At 44.4% G+C, this 17492-nt stretch overlaps 1 long non-coding RNA gene across 1 annotated transcript; it reads left to right on the forward strand.

The window, feature by feature from the left end:
• Positions 1-9506: 9506 nt before the first annotated feature.
• Positions 9507-16412, forward strand: LOC126534134 (uncharacterized). Its single transcript, XR_008612975.1, has 2 exons — positions 9507-10908; positions 16289-16412. It is a non-coding gene; the product is annotated as an uncharacterized lncRNA (long non-coding RNA).
• The last annotated feature ends 1080 nt before the right edge of the window (positions 16413-17492 follow it).

Genomic DNA, 17492 nt, shown 5'->3' on the forward strand with positions numbered 1-17492 from the left:
GCCGCGGAGCTGCTTGTAATAAAATCACGTCGTGTAGAAGAAAATCGGCGACATCTGTGGCGCAGCCTGTAGGAAGCGCTCGAGTGATGGCATAGTGCGTGGCGTAATCCATGGCCACAGCTATCCACCTGTTCCCAGAGGTTAAAGAGGAAAAAGGCCAAGTAAATCCCAACCAACCGGAAAGAATGGTTCCTCGGAAATTTCGAGTGGTTGAAGGTACCCAGCAGGGAGCGTTGATGGTGACTTACGTCGCTGGCATTTCTCACAGGCAGCTACGTATGCTCGAACGGAGCGAGCAAGCCCTGGCCAAAAGAAGCGTCGGTGGATCCGGTCGTAGGGACCGGATACACCCAGGTGACCGGCACTGGGGAGGTCGTGTTGTTCGTGGAGAACAGCCGAGCGAAGGTGTTTAGGGATCACAAGGAGTAATGCAGCGCCGACGGTGTGAACGTTTTGACGGTACTGTCAGCAAGTGACGATTGCAGGCAGTCACTGATGATACGCAAGGACGGGTCACCGGGCTGCTCTTCGGCGACATCAAGTAGTGAAAAAACACAGAGAACACAGGCGTCGGTGTCAGCATCAGACGTAGAGGTCGCGTCTTCGACTGCGTAGTGAGAGAGGCAATCTGCGTCGTGGTGTTGGCGTTCTGACTTGTAAGTCACTGTGTAGGGATATTCTTGCAGTCGGTGGGCCCAACGATCGAGCCGGCCAATAGGATCCTTGAGGGACGAAAGCCAACAGAGCGCATGCTGGTCTGTAATTACTGAGAAGGACTTGCCATATAAATATGGGTGGAACTTTGAAACAGCCCAGACTAGAGCAAGACATTCGCGCTCGGTAAACGAATAGTTGTGCTCTGCAGTTGTCAGGAGCCGGCTAGCGCAGGCTATAACGCGGTCGTGTCTGTGCTGGTGTGACGTTAAGACGGCGCCGATCCCATAACCACTGGCATCGGTTCGGACCTCTGTAGGGGCGGACAAGTCAAAGTGGGCCAAGGCCGGTGGATTGGTGAGAATCGCGATGAGGCGTGAAAATGCGGCAGTCTGAGGGGAACCGCACGTAAAAGGCACGTCTTTCTTCAGAATCTCAGTGAGTGGTCGAGCGATTGCTGCGAAATCTTTCACGAACCGTCGGAAATAAGAACAGAGCCCCACAAAACTGTGGACGCCTTTGACAGATTGAGGTACAGGAAACGCCGTTACTGCTTGAATCTTCTCCGGGTAGGGTTGTACTCCAGAAGCATGGACGAGATGGCCTAGCACTGTAATCTTTCGGCGCGTGAAGTGGCACTTCGTTGAATTTAATTGGAGCCCAGCCTTGCGGAAGACGTCAAGGACAGCTGCGACGCGCTCAAGGTGCGTCTCAAATGTAGGGGAGAACACAAGGACGTCATTGAAGTAACAAAGGCAAATTAACCGTTTGAAACCTTGAAGCAGAGGGTCGATCATCCGTTCGAACATGGCGGGGACATTGCATAAACCGAACGGCATAACCTTGAATTCGTAGAGGCCATCTGGAGTGAAGAAAGCTGTCTCTTTTTGTCTTGCTCATCGACATAAATCTCCCAATAACCAGATTGAAGGTCGATGTACGAAAAGTACTTGGCACCGTGAAGACACTCAAGAGCGTCGTCGATTCGTGGTAAAGGGTAAACGTACCTTTTAGTCATTCGAGTTAGGTGGCGGCAATCTACGCAGAAACACCACGTGCCATCTTTCTTGACGAGTACGACCGTGGACGCCCAAGGACGTGACGAGGGCTCAACAATGTCTCTGGCGAGTATCTTGTTTACTTCCTGCTGATTAACTTGCCGCTCTGCCGTGGACGCGCGATACGGTCGGCAGTGAATGGGAATAGCATCACCAGTGTTTATCCGATGCAAGTGGTCGATTGTCAGTGTCAGATATGTGGCGGTAGGAAAGCGAAAGGCGATATAGGGCGGCTGCTTGGTCAACTGTGAGGTCCGGAGCGACCATGGGACGTAATGCGCCATCGAGGTTCAAGGCATCCTGCGGGTAATCAGAAGGATCTGGAGACGCGTCGGCTGCAAAAGCGTGACGTGGTCGTCACGCCACTGACCTGAGCTGGGCCACCGCTATGCCTTCAGGTAACACTTGCTTCGTCAAGCCAAAATTGATAACGGGGAGACACATCCGATTAGCGGCAAGGGTTACGACGGAGTGTAGCACAGAGATGTCGCGCGCCAGGAGGACATCACGAATAGGTGCGACGACAAAGTCGCCATCAAGCAAGTTGTCGTTGAGGCCAATTTGACGGAGGCTCAGGCTTTTGGACGTAAACGAACAAATGCTCTAGTGCAGAGGGTGTTCGGTTGTTCGGGGCGAACGTCTTAAAGAAGAGAAAGCTCGAGGCACAGTGTATCGGTGGCACAGTCGATGTGGGCAGCATCTGTCGCTAGAAACTAGAGCGCGAACATTAGGTCATGAGAGCAACTGGTCAGCACGGTCAACCGAACTGGAACTTGGCGGCCAGCAATTCCTATGTGAGCAGTGCACATACCCCTTAAGGCAACAGTGGCGAAGGCAGGTGTAAGGACTTTTTTGAGGGAACGACATAGGTTAGAGCTCATTATGGACACTTGGGCTCCAGTATCAATTAATGCCATCAACGGAACACCATCTACCTCTACTTCAATTAGGTTCGTGTTGGTGAGGAGTGTCAACGGAGACTTTGGACATCACGAACGTGATGCAGCACTATCTCCAACAGCTACATACGTGCTGAGCCAGTCGTGGACGTCAACGTCATTTTTGGCGGAGAATGTCCCAGGATCACGGAGATTTGGAACCGTAACGTACGTTGTGGTTGGCGCCGCAGGTGTAGGTGGCCACGCGGCGGTTTCATCGGAAGCCATGGCTGAGAAGAGGACGGTGCGGCCACTTCGGAGCTCCGTGGCGAGGACGGGGAACGTTGCACCTCCACCACAATGTTGCGCGAAGGACGAGTCAGTAAGACAAGCAACTATTTACAGGTTACATTTACAACAGCAGTTGCAGCGTTGACCGGTTAGAATCACAGCGCGGGCCCGGTTCGTTGTTCCTCCTCTTTTATCGAGGGATGGCGCCCACGCGCCTCGTTCAAACAATCAAATACCTCACACGTGCAGTAATATCGTCAAGAAGTTGTGTACCAATTGTGGTGACACACAGTACACGTGTCAATATGCTGTCAGGGCTTAGTAATCTACTGGCGCTACTTTAGCTTGACCTTGTCGTTTTCCTTAAATTGTAGAACATGTCAATGGGAAAAACAAATGGTACAAATTTCCAAAAGTGTTGGAACTGTATGTCATACATGCGCATCTCGTTCATGTGCCTTTGTCTGTGTACGCTGTAGCGCCACAAATCAAATACAATGAAGAGGCACAACGCTACTGATAACTTAAGCAGCATCTATATGTTCATGCAACAGCACCATGTAATAACATGAAATGTTGTCTTGAAATAGAGCCTATGGGTGCATAAAGGTGTTGAATACTTTACAAGCAATTTACAGAGAGTACTTGTGAAACTTAAAGCAGCAGGCGGCAAAATGTCATAGCTAACGGAGAAAAATACGATGACGAATAAAACAGTCAAGCACAAGAAACACTAAGCCAAGGTGACAGCAACAACATTTGAAGAAACAGATGTAGGGCTAATTTTGAAGAGTGCAAGCGGATGTCCTAGTACAGAAAAACACCATTGAGGAAATTACTCAAGCAAGAGCACAGCAATAAAACACTAAAATGAAAGAATACATAATAATAGCAACTGCATTTTAGACGATTCAAGTGCCAGGCTGCAATTCACATGGTACACACTACTGCAAACTGAGTCGGTGGTGTCACAAATAATTTTGAAACAAATTCAATATTCCATATGCGTTGCTATCAAGATGCTTGTGACTCACCGAAGGGCATATATTACCCCGCCGTTAGTAAAAAACCTAAGCACATTTTCTAATGTCAAGACATCATATGTTTCTATATGCCAAGTGTGGTGCCTTCAATATACAGCAACTGCACTGATGTGGTCGACACGTTACTGCCTACTACAACCAGTGATCAGTCGGAGCCCCCCACAGCATCGACACCTACAAGCAACATCCATGTGGAGCCTACTGGAGAACCTTGCAAAGAATGCAAGTTCATTGTTTTTGAAACCCACCTGCACTGTTTGCCACATGCCTTGGCGTAAGCTGCTCTCTGTGGCTGGCTCAATGGTTGCAAGCAGTATCAGCTGCAGTAACTGCGAAAACACACCAATGTGGAGGAGCCAGCTTCTAATCCCAGGCAAACCAGCAGGCAATGTCCTAATGGCAGCAGGTCTGTTATTTTCCGGATGTCCATGCGCCCCAGCGCTGCGATGGCTGCCGTCCATTAATGTGCAGGCTATCAGTTACAAGCGCTTCTTCCTCTGTCAGAAGCTGTACCTGCTGCTAGCTATAAAAAAGGCAAGTTTCTTTTCCGCTCAACCAGTGAGTGTATGCTAATGCTAACAGCTAAAAATGAGGATAATATTAAACCGTGTTTTCTTACTTCACATGCTATCCCTGTAGAGTAACCATTCATTGCAGTGTACAGGTACTAGCCAATCGGGCAGGAAATTATATGTTTACATAGAAGCTTCAGATCTTAAGGACATTACAACGAGCGACGAAACAAAAACCATGTACTATTTTGAGACAAGGAGAGAGCAGTGCGAACTTGAGGGCAACTGGTACTAGCCAATATTATAGTTGAGATTGGGAAGCACGAAGAACACAAGCATGTTTCAAACTTCTAAAATAAAATAAAAATATTGTCGTGACAAAATTCTCCCTTGCTGATTGGTTGCCAAATTTCTGCAATGATGCGTCATTACGCATCATATATGAGTGCGGTAGTGTGTAAATAGAGTATATTGCAAAAATATAAAGGCCAGCCAGCCATTGGAAGGAGCCACCAGCCTCTGTATTTTTCCGAGAGGCGTTACATTGGAATCTCCGGCGATGCTTATGGAACTCTGCCATTCAGGCAATTCGAGTAGCTACGTGAAAATTGTGCGTAGATTCATGACGAGTTGGTTGCAGAAAAAGCTGCCCATGAACTGGACTTGGCCGGAGATGGCCGCTGCGATTCTCCAGGCCAAAGCGCGAATTACGTGACCTATTCTGTGTTTGACACCAAGACCAATCGCATCCTGCATTGTCAACAGGTATTAGTCCCTGATGTAAGCAAAAACCAATGACAGGATAGAAGTAAATGAGTGTGACTAACTTAAATCCTTCTTTGTCTATGCAGTCGAATGCGGTGCCTAACATCAATGCCATCGAGAAGAAAGGTTTAGCGAAAAGCCTGAGGTATAGCTAGCAGAATGTGGAGTAAAAGTCCGATCGTTCACCTTAGGTAATGTTAACCAATAATAACTAATACAGGAAGCGACGCTGCTGTTGTGTACATATATAACCGCGGTGTTGCATAGCTTCACATACTAAAGTATTGGCCAGAAATACTGTTGAAAACATAATGCACATGTCACAGAACTTCAACATGTGTGGAAGGTAGTAATGGGAGCATGGTTGACGATATAATCCAAATGGGGACACTTCTTTTTACAGGCAGAAATGTCACAGCGTCTGGAGACATTGGTGATCCTATGCCATGAAATCTTTTAAAACTGTTCATGAAATTAGAGGCAGGGGAGCTTGCATTCGCTCAGCAGCATGTTAGCGTGAGCTTTGGATCGCAGGTGAGGGCATCAAGCAACGAAGACTAGTTGCTAAAGGGACGAAAATTGGTGTCGGCCTAGTGACATTACATAATAGAAAAAACGTGTAAGCCCTGCACGCTGAACATACTAAGGGGCCAGGGTACCACATGAAGTTCGTTCTTTCAACTTTGCTTCTAGGTCTTGCTATGCTTTGCAGATCGGTACCCAGAAGTCCAAGCATTCCTCTAGAAAAAGAAGCTAAAGCACTTCTTCGGTACATAGCACATTGCTAAAATTATGCGAAAACATTTTTACGCAATTACTTGGATATAGCATAACTCGTGCATAATTGGTTTTATTCAGGTATTACGAAGAAGCTGGAAGCGGCAAGTGGATCCTGGAACTGCACATCAATAGAAGATGAACCCAAAGCATTGTCAATCACCTATATTGCATGGCTGCGGTGGGAAAAAGTGGTGGGGTCTTCATCACCAACATGTGGCGCAGCATCCTTAATCATATCTGCTACCAGCATGTGGGCCATGAAGGACATTTCACTGCGTGTTTGCATGGGCCCCTTGAAGATAGGGAGTGGACGGAAGGAGGTAAACTTACAAGTGAAGTTGCTTTTATGAAAGTGGTGCATCTAAATGTCTACGTTTACATGGTTTAGCGATTATGCATGCTCGATTTTCTGTAACAGATTATCTCCACTTTATGCAAGAGAAGCGTGCATTACAATTAAGGCGTCCTATTCACGTAATTTTGTACGATCATTTGATTTTCCGCCTACTGCCACACCCTAAGCAAAGCTGCCAAGCAATTTGTTTGACATGCATCGTTAGAGTATATAAGTGCACAATTTGTTGAGAATTTTTGTACACACTGCCCCAAAAGACAAAAAAATAAGTTTGCAGGAGAGGTGGATGAAAGTGAAAATCTATTTTGGTGAACACTGCAATTTGCGCACTCAACGAGGACGCCAGTGCAATTTTTCAACAAGAGAAGCCCTCAGTATTTGGCCTGCACGGACGATATTCCACTACAAATGAAAGTTCATTGTCTTTAATAGGGCATTTCTGAAACAGATTCAGGCGAAACAGTGCTGAACCTGTGATTACACAGAATTCGATTGTCAGACAAGTTTGCATTTGAACATGGTCAACTGCTGGCACGGGAAGATATCAGTTTATAAAATCTAAAATCATTTTTATCGCCGACTCGCTGGCACTCTGCAATATGCGGGCCATCCTGCGGTGACCCCGCCTCCTCAATGACCTGCGCCAGCTGTCCCCGGATGTTCAGACATTGTCACTAGAGTCATTCAACAGATTGCTCATCCGCTTTGCCACAAAGTCAACTGCATTTTCACCGTGTGGGATGAAAGCAAGGTGTGGTTGCATTACAAACATTGCGCAAGGCATTTGCTGACGTTTCAACCTGTATTCCAGGGCAAGACTGGCTGTTCTGCACTTTAATGCGAATTCGTCACGACAGCAAGATTGTGACAGAACAGGTAAAGAACGCTGGAAGTGCAGGATAAGCAAATCCTAGAAGGGACATTTCACTGTTCTTAAAGTCAAGACAAGGCCCACATTTCGTACGTGGCCATGTATATCGAACTCTGATTTCACAGTTTTAGTGCAGAATAGCAAGAATACAAACAGAAGCAGGTATAATATGTTGAAGTGTACAGCCGTACGTTCTAAAACAGTGCAAGCTGCTTTATTCATACTCATTTTTTTGTTTCAAAGCATCACATAAAAGACGTTGTTCAGCTTTACATATTCCTCCGAAGCTAGACTCTATGTTTCCGTGTTACAATTACCTTTATGGTAAGCAATGTGTTAATTATTAGGTGCACGGCAACTGCACAAAACTAAATGACGCTATATTTTTTCAGGTTATGCCCGCCAGGTCTTAGCTGATGTGATCCAGAGGTCAGGAGCTTCCTCGCACAGAGAGAGCCTGCAGATGAGCACCCAACAGCCGCAGTGGTGCATGACCGATGACTTTGATAAACCTGACAAAGAATAATTGGTTGCACGTCTGAAATCTACGTTTCAGCACACTACTGAAATTGGCTTCCCGAGATAGCTACAGATTCAACCTGCGCGGTGGTCTCACTGCATGATGGTATCCCGTTTGCTCCGGTTGATCATGTTGAGGCGAACTTGCTTCCACAGTCAGTCCCTGTATTTCAAGCAAGGTGGGTGTGGCCTCGGGTCGCACTGGTGACATGCAGGCAGAAATTTGCAGCAGCGTTTCTGGCAATGTGAGTTCCATGGTAGCCTTGACCTATCTGGAGCTGGTGAAATTCCGTGCGCGTTGACGACTCCTAGGAACTTGATTGAAGACGCTCCGACTGACATTTCGTTGATAGTAACGCCTGCTTTATTTAGGCAAGACAGGACGTAACCTAGGCGTTGGTCGGGCTTTTGGTGGTGCTGAACTAAGACTAGTATTTCATCTATCACAGGGCCGACTCCGGAAGCGCTTTCTAGTAGTTATGACATGAAGCGTTGAAAATATTTGGCCACTGTCGTGATGCTCAAGGGAAGAGATCTGTAGGAATAGTGGCCAAAAGCATCAATGAACGTGGTCAGTTCTTCGCTCTCACAACTTAGTTTGATTTCGTGGAAGCTGGATGTTGCATCGAGCTTGGGAAACTTCGAAAACAGATTTTTCTGCTTTTTCGCCTTGCAAAGGTGCGTGAAGTGACTTCGCTTCTTACAGAAATTGCACGTAGCATTATGAGCGGGGCATTCGTTGCGTGGGTGGAGACAACGGTTGCCGTAACTGCGAGCTCTAAGTTGGCTGCGCCGACTTCTTACAAGGCCGCCTCGACGTTGAAGCTGTCTAATGCTCCACTCTTGCGGAAGCTTGGGCAGGAAAGATGCTCTTTTTTGGCCTCCTCGCACACATGCGCTTGGCACAGTGCTTCTGCCGAAAGTTTCGTACGTCGGCACAACTCGTTAGATAGCTTTCGGTCGCGCAATCTCATGACGAACCTGTCACGAAGACGTCAGTCTTTCACCTTGGAATTTTCGTGCCCACAAAGCCTGAAAAGATTACAAAGTGCCGTGAAAAAATTCATTCGCTGGCTCCCCTTGTGACATAATCGGTGGCGTTCACAAATTTTGTTGATTGGGTGGAAGAAATGTGACACTAGCTAAACCTTGACATCAGCAAACGAGAGGGTTCCCGGAGTCAACATACCCAGTGATCACAAGGCTCTGCGTGCTTCATGCCCTATGCAATACAATTCATGCCCTATGCAATCATACCTCGTCGGTGGCTGTGTTGAGACCAGTGGAGAAAGCGTAGTGTTCCTACGCTGCTATCCATTTTGGCCACTCAGTCAGGCTTGTGAAGGTAAGCGGTGGCGGGGGCTGAAGTCCTGGTGTTCCGACACGCAGGATGTTGACCTTGGTAACTCCCGTATTCTCACTGGCTTCCACATTAATAACTGTTATGATACATGGCTCTGACTTCTGACGCCGTGTTCCGGGACGCCGACGAATGACGGCACGAGCAACTACTGCCCATATCAATAAGAAGCTTTATTGCATTCTGCATATTAAATATTCCCATTTCGGAAGGTGCCTCCCCTTGCTTTCAGGCAACTCGTAGCTGCAAACTCAAGCGCAAGGTGGCGACTACTACTGAGCATTGTTATAAAAGTGCCCGCTAGATGGACATGAGTGGCGCCTCTATAGGTGGGGATACTATGCATGTAGCACCAAGTGGCTCATTGCTGATAAAAGTCAGTTGAACTTACAACTTACTAAAAGCAGGCAATTCAGCTGAGAAATGAAGATCTGTGCAGTTTTTTTATGTGTAAAAGCTGTGTTGAGCTACATTACGCAATTCAAATAATTAAAGAAAAACACCCTGTGAACCCAGCGCTGAAGTCATGGCTCAGCTAACCATAGAAATGTTTAACCAGCAAGCGGAATAGGGTTGCCGCAGCATACATTACAGCCATTACCAGCAAGACTAAACTCTTTTAATAAATCCTACCACAGGGCAACATCTCTGAAAAGATGCTCGTTGCAACGATACTGAAAAATATTCACTCAGCTCACGTACGCCTTTTCCTAGGTGTATAATATTATAACAGGAAGAGGGACCTAGCGTCTGTCATTATGAAGTTTCGCGTGTCATTGAGCACCCCCTGCTAATGCAGTTACGGAAGCATGTGCCTAGACAGCTTTGCCAATATCAGGGGTGGTGTCATAGGCAACCAGGTGACCTGCTGAATGGAAGCAAATTTTATCCAGAATGGGACCGTGGAGAAAGCATTACACATGCCATTCTGCAGCAGATGTGATTACCAGTGTAATGATGAACTGTCAACGTTTAGCAAACCATATTTTTCAACCGCTGTTTTTTAGAGTTTCGCCTCTTCATCATATGTGCCTTACTGTTCATGTTAATTTATTCCTGACGTTATTCCTTTTAGAAACAGGTTAATTTGTCATCTTGCCGTTCAAATTCATTTCTTTGGTTAATTTATACCGCAAACGTGATTGTATTTCTCCTCTTATCACAGTCGTCCTTAAGCGCATAACAATAAGTTCTCAGTTGAAAATATTTATCATGCAGGCCTGCTACCATATAGTGCAGTTTTATGTTGTTCAGTGAAAATTTTCTTGTTTTTATTTTTTTACTTGGCTCCTCTGTCGCAATTGTAAAAACAATATCACCATATTCAAACATTTTTTTCTATTGGCGCAAGCACAACACCGCCCCTTGACATGTTTTCGCCACTCCAACAATGGCGTTATGCTGGCCCACTATATCAAAGCTGATGTGCCATTGTCTTGCAGAATACTTATTTTTCTTTTTCTTAAAAAAATGGAAATCATCAAGCACGTGCAAAGCGCGTCACAGGCCGCAAGGCGTTCTTTCACTCTCGTTCTCTCATCTTCTAGAGAAAACGTGGCTGAAATATAAGATACGCCCATTTGCATTCTGTCCCTTTGATGGCAATCAGACCATCACGAACGCAAGATCAAAATTGTAACCGCAATCGAGAGAAACAACTGATGATAGAATGCGCTTTGCCCTGGCCCATATCATACTGCTACTGTATTTCATTGCTTTCCAAGTCACAGCCAACCAACCCACTATTCATGCGTTCAAGCATCCTCCCCATCGAAGAAGTGAGGTACAACCTATTCTGCATAGCAACGGTTTCGAAGAAAAGGTAAGAGCCATGCATGTAAATCTAGCTCATTTCTAACACACAACCACTACTGCTATAATCTGTGTTCACATTACCGCTATGAAACTATATAGCATCATAGACCTATACAATATAGTCAATGCAATGAACTTGCGATAAACGTTGCGCAGTTATTTCGAAAAAGCGCATACGCAGGCAACGGCTCCACTTTGCTTGTCTGAATGAGGTTGAGGCGCCCAATACCTAAAGCAAATCCTACAATAGTGTTTTTGACAAGCTGGAGGTAGTTTTCTTTTTTGCATAGGTCAGAAAACATATATAATGAATTAACAGACCGACATACACTGTAATAGTTTCCATGTACTTCTTTATTACTTTATTAAGATTTGTCAAATTTCTTCCTACCAAGGTACTCCTTATTTCTACAATGGAATATAAATCAGCAACTTTATTATTTTTTCATGGGACCTTGTGGTTGAACGTTTGGAGTGTGCTTATTTTTAAATGTTCATACGGAGTTTTCAGACTCAGTTTCTTTTTACATTTTCACAAAAGAGAGATGGGTATATATAAGGCAAGCCGTCGTATAGCACGACGGACAGCCTGATTTCACTTGAATAAGGCATTTTCCTCCTTACTAATTCCAGACTATAGACAGCAATGACGAGTGCAGTCGTAACAGCACGTGTAAGAAATGGTTGTGTTGTTCCGGTAAAGGGGAAAGAGAAATTTGCAAGTATAAGAGGCTGCGCGAGCGTGACTGCAGTGATAGGGACAACGACCATGGCTCTAAAATTTGCCGATGTTTTTTGCAGGAAGGTAAGAAGGCATATTTCTCCATGGCTCTTTTTCAACACCCACTACACTTTCCAGCAAAAAATGAACTTCAGATTTTTTGCATCTATTGCCAGTTGTGAAAAAAAAACTTTGTTTTTCAGGTTATCACCTATGCATAACTAAAAAGGATTTCACAACACCAAACTGTTCACCGAAGGGACACATTTTTAGCAGTCTGACGTTTTCGTTACGCTTAATAGAGCGACAGATCTTGGCTAGTTCGAGGCCCTTCTATATACGTATCTGGCCTCAACGCCACACGCGCTTAGCGGGATGATGGCGATATCTAGGAAACATGCAGGCAGTATTTCACGAGTTTATAGCTTCCTGCATAGAGTTGCATACAAGAACTACTCGAGGGAACTGTGGCGTTAGTGCCTACAGGAGTTGCAAGCAAAGCAATTAAAATCGCACGGGAATTATGATCAGTGTATGGATTTGCTTTTTCTTCGTCCGTGTGGATTCAAACGGCTTCGCAACTTCGCAAACTTGTCATTTTGTGCAAAGTACGGTGTTCAAGTAAGCAAATAAATAGTAATTATATTGTCCGGCGCAAGGATTAACGCAGGACCTCTAGCCTACAAACCTGATGTTGAAAACGTCACGCCTTAAGCGCATGTGTCAAGAACCAGCGTAGAACACCCTCACTCGGCGGGCAAACAAGCACGCCGAGTAAGATTATATATATATATATATATTCATTTGTATTATTTAATGCACGTAACTAGGTGAACATAACATATGAGCTGTCTATATTCCGCTGCGTATAAAATTGTTTCTTCGTTTAGCGTGCTGCTCTTCAATACTAGCATTTATACCTTGAAGACCACACTTCATACAAACACCCAGTCATGGTTCATAAGCCAATAGCACTAAAGAATGCTTCGCTTTGCAGAGATTTCAACTGAAGCTGGGTCTGCCTGTTTTTGTTTATTTATTTATTTTAGCAAACTCGGGAAGGTAATTTGGCATATTCCTAATGAAACAATAATTATAGCACCCGTATATTCATTGTTTATTCTTAGCTACAAAACGCTGTGCCGAGAAAGCTGTAGATAGGACCTTCCTGCACCATTTGCTGTATCTTCAATATGGATTTTGAAAAATCCGATTATGCTTTAAGGAAAGAATTTTAAGTTTCTTCTGTGTTATGTAATAGGTGCAGGGATGGTTTTCCTGCCATCTACTTAGGAACATAAAAGACGCCCTATGTCAACCTGCTTATTTGTTTTCTTATTCCTTTACCTTGCAATCATATTTTTCTACAGTGGCCCCAGCGTGTCTCAGCCCCGTTGGAAGCTCATTCTATCTCCCTTGTTCGCACTGCTCCTTCTCGAGATATTTGAAATTCCTAGTGCACCACACCGTGTACTTTTGCGTCTTTTCGGGTGTTGAATCATCGCGCACAGCAGTCACACATATATTGTCTACTGCGTGCAAACAATCGCAGAATTGCGTGCGTCATTACCATGAACTCGAAAGGTGGTTCGCGGCGGTTAGCAGAAGCCTAACACAGTGCTCTTCTTCCATCGTTTTCATGAAGATGCTACAGGCGTGTGTACTGTTCTAAACAGAAAGTAATCCGATCGTTCACATCCAAATCAAAGGCGGGAAATGTGCTGAGTTATAATGAACGTGATACTACGCGTCCTAATGCGCTCAATTCTTTTCGCTTTGAGTAAATACGAAAAGTTGTAACTCTGCAATTTCTTAGGAAACAGTCTTGAAATTATAGGCGACTTTCTCTTCTACCTCGACTCGACATATATTTAACATATGCTTAACGTTCATTTGTAACTTAATATAATCTCGCGCAATAACAGAAAGAGTATAAATATTTACTCGTGTAATTATTTATTCTTTTACCGGGTGACGAGGTTTCACCCGCTAAAAACCTAACGTTATCGCTCAACGCAAGGCTCAGTGGCATTACTTCGAACTTACTCGAATGCTACCGTTGATTCTGTCAGTTTTGTATGCTCTGGCCGAACCTTATGTAACCAGATTGTATGCACGACACAAATTGTATAGTGCTTTCTGGAAGGTAAGCGGACACCAGCGATTACTCTGGAACATTCGACGACTCATGTATAAAAGCCAACGCGCTTGGCCAGCAGATCAGATTTTCGACGATCGCTGACCTTCTTCCCAGCTATCTTATTCATTTAAATGACACTTGCTTTTAGGGACAGAAGTTTGCCCAGTAAAGATTTTGTTTCGTAATTCATAGTTTTCATACTGTGTTCTTCAACATCGCTACAACGTGACAATATTTCGGTATTTTAACTTCTAGCTATACACCCATTCAAACCATAATTTTTCCTCTGATCTTAGCTTGTAGTAGTTATCTTCTAAAGCGTCACATATTTCTGGAGGCATGCCATTGATATCTGCAGAATGCACTTTCAAGTTGAGCTCGTCCAAAACAAGTTAGTATGTGTTTTTAGCTAAAGCAAGTATTACGAACCTAAAGCACGTGTTTTGCGTTTCCATGCCCGTAACTGAGCTAATCTTGAATTGTGCCAGCTTTAATGGTAGTAACCATCTATTTGCCCACTTTTAGTATTAGAAATCTACACTTTGAAGATGCATGCCATTAGCAGAAAGTACATATTTATGTCTTTATACCAGAAGTACTATGCAGCAATTAGGCATTCTGCGTATTCTTTCCATTTGTTAACATATAGCCAATACACACGGGAAAGGGGGATCAATGACATAGCCATACTACTCGTGAGCAGCGTACAGCGTGCGGATTCGCCTGCTCGTGGATATATGCTGGTTTTCACCTTAACAATACTGTACACCACCGGCGTTAACACGAAATCATCACCACTAGTTTGCTATGGCAAAACGTCAACATTTCGAAAAATCCATAACCCTTTTATTCAAACTATCATCCTGAGTCGCTATTCAACCTTTATCCTTTTCAAACCCTCATGCAATTCCACATGAAGAAACATACGAACAGCTTGTTCACGTCTATTTCTGGCCATGCAGAGTAAATTCAAAACAAAGAAAAACAATAAAATGTCCCTTGAGCACCGAATTATTCTGTAATTAACAAAAATTTTGCTTGACTTACTAAGATATCTACAACTGGGACTTCAGTCTGAGATTTCAAAAAAGATACACTGAGCTTTGCATGAAGTTTCTATCACTTTGTTCAAAGTATCGATGTTCGAATGTCTTCGTACCAAATATCATATACGCCCGGCCTTGGGGCATTACTCAGAGTACATCTTTAGAATAACGCGCCACCTCAGGCCGCCTACTCCTAGGCAGGAGGCGCCTGACGTCTAGTAATGCAGATATTTCCTCTTGGACATGTGACTTACTAAAAACACGCATCAAGTGGCACTGCACGCAGATACCTGAGCAGGCGTCACATAACTGTTGGCCATCATCATCGCCATCATCATGTTCGTCTCGTCGTCAGTATAATCGTCACCAACCAAATGTGGCTATCAAATGTCTCGTCAAGTTGCGGTGGCTTCTCATAAGTAAGGCACAGCACTTGGCATTCTTTTAACCGGCAGCGAATGAAGTTAAGGAGCAGGTGGGCACAGATGCGAGGTGGCCGTACGTGTGTTGGCTGAGGGCAACGTTTTGACTGTGTTGCCCGAGATAGACGGAAAGCTCTTAGGGACAGATATCAAAAGGAACGAGGTAATTGTCACTAAATGTAGAAAGACGATTGCTTATCTTAGAGACCACGCATGTATCGTTCAAGCCAAACAATTCTTGCTCATTTGTTGTGTAGAAAGGGTTAGCGGTTGCTGAGTATAAGAACAGTGCAGCGTAGAGCTGCGGTGCTTCATTAGAATTGCATAGAAATAGAATTTAGCGCTACTTTTTGTTTATTTTTTTTTTTTTGCTCTATGTACAACTTACCTGTACAACATTGATTTCTCCGGAGCGGGAAACTCATTGCTTGGTAGTGCAAACTATGACTGTTTTCGTAGGGGGAAGGGGGACCGTGGTGTGTGCTCAAGTCACCGCGTTCATTTTTCGTACCAAGCCTTTGCTGTCGACAAACGACTCGCCTTATCAAGGCAACCTTTGGTGTCGAAACTACGACTCTTTAGTGTATAGGGTCGCACATTGGAAATGGCCATCACAGAATGATACTGCATGTGCTTGAATTCGTTTACAAGAAAAATTAAAGCTTTCGTTCAACTTCCTCAAATAAGTAGACGGTTTGCATAAGGGCACTGAAAAACACGTTGTCATGCTTTTGTTTTGTTTACTTGATGTCTGCTGCTCTAGGGAAACGCGCGCTATCAGGACAATCAATTCGGTTGTTTTTCAAGCAATGTACCACAATTTAATATATTCCTGTATAGCTTGAACTGAGGTTCCTGATAATGCTTGTTACGTAAACAGATATTGGACATAAGATGGCTTTTTTTGTTTGTCGTAGTGTTCAACAGCACATCTCTACGATGATGATGGTGCTAGAGAAAATGTTCTTTGGATGTGGACTAGTGCTGATTGGCGCATTATTTTTCTTGTCGATATTGAGCCTTCACATCAAATAACAAGTGGTACATTTTTCTTTCAGTAAAATGTAAGGGCCTCTGCAGGAAACGTAAGATCAAGCTTCGTCATCCCATACGTACCTCGGCATAGCTCAACCATATATTTATTGTCTCTATGACCGAATAAATTACCATGCTGCTGCTTGAGTTCGGCTTTCACGATTATTTGTGTCAATGCGGAAATCTAGCGGTTGAACTTCTTGAACCTATCATATTATACCCTTCTTCGATTCACCACTGCAAAGGGCCACCTCCAATGACGAACACAACTCAGACAATGTCTTCATATAATAAATATTTTTGTATCTCACCGCTTGATCTGGCATAATTTCCTGTGTTATTACTCGTGAAACCAGAACACCGAGATTCCCTTCTGCACCTGGGAACCAAATTGTGGTTTCGACGTTGGGCCGCGGCCGCAGCTTGCCGATCGACGGGGTATGCAAAAACAGTTGCGTACTCTGCGTTGTTTGCACGCTAAAACACACTCCCATATCTTCATCGAATCCTAATTACGCCGATTCTCGCAAGCTGTAAGGAGCTCCGGGACGTGAAATATAATAACTCAGTCTATTTATTTATTATAATATGCGGTATCTGCAACAAAAGATAGCAAATATACAACCGACTCGTTGACGAAGCTCCAGTGAAATCACGGCGCCACTAATTCCAGAACGCAAGCTATCTATATTTAAGGCCCGAACTACAGTTGTTGCCTGTGGTCTTCTTCCTTGAAAAAAAACATCCAAGTCTTAGAGTGCAAACGGCAAAGGTCAACAATTATCATCGATTTAGAGCGATTTTTTCCCGTTCATCGATATAATACCTTATAAAAAAGCACGCAAGCCTTCGATGATTGCTAGACTAACCCTCTTGCAAAAAGTAACAGAAACTGTGACGTAAATATATCAGCTTTGAAAAACCAGAGCTTCTGGTAGTTTGAAATCTCGAAGAGCTCTGCAAAATCCGGTGCGGTAGGAGGATGAAGTGCTATAGCACAACAGACACCAGGCGACGGGAAAAGAATCACACTTTCGCCTGACAGTCGAAATATTGATTGTGACAAAAAATTATTACGCAACAATTCCAAGTAAGAAGGGCCATTTAATCAGATGCATAAACTACTGTACACGTTCATTTATTAACTAAATTTACGAGCACGTTGTCACGCGCGCACAGGCAAACACGAGCATATCTCGATCGATGACCGCGACCGCTCGCAGCGAG

This window comes from Dermacentor andersoni, chromosome 7, assembly GCF_023375885.2.
Source record: "Dermacentor andersoni chromosome 7, qqDerAnde1_hic_scaffold, whole genome shotgun sequence".
NCBI lineage: Eukaryota > Metazoa > Arthropoda > Arachnida > Ixodida > Ixodidae > Dermacentor > Dermacentor andersoni.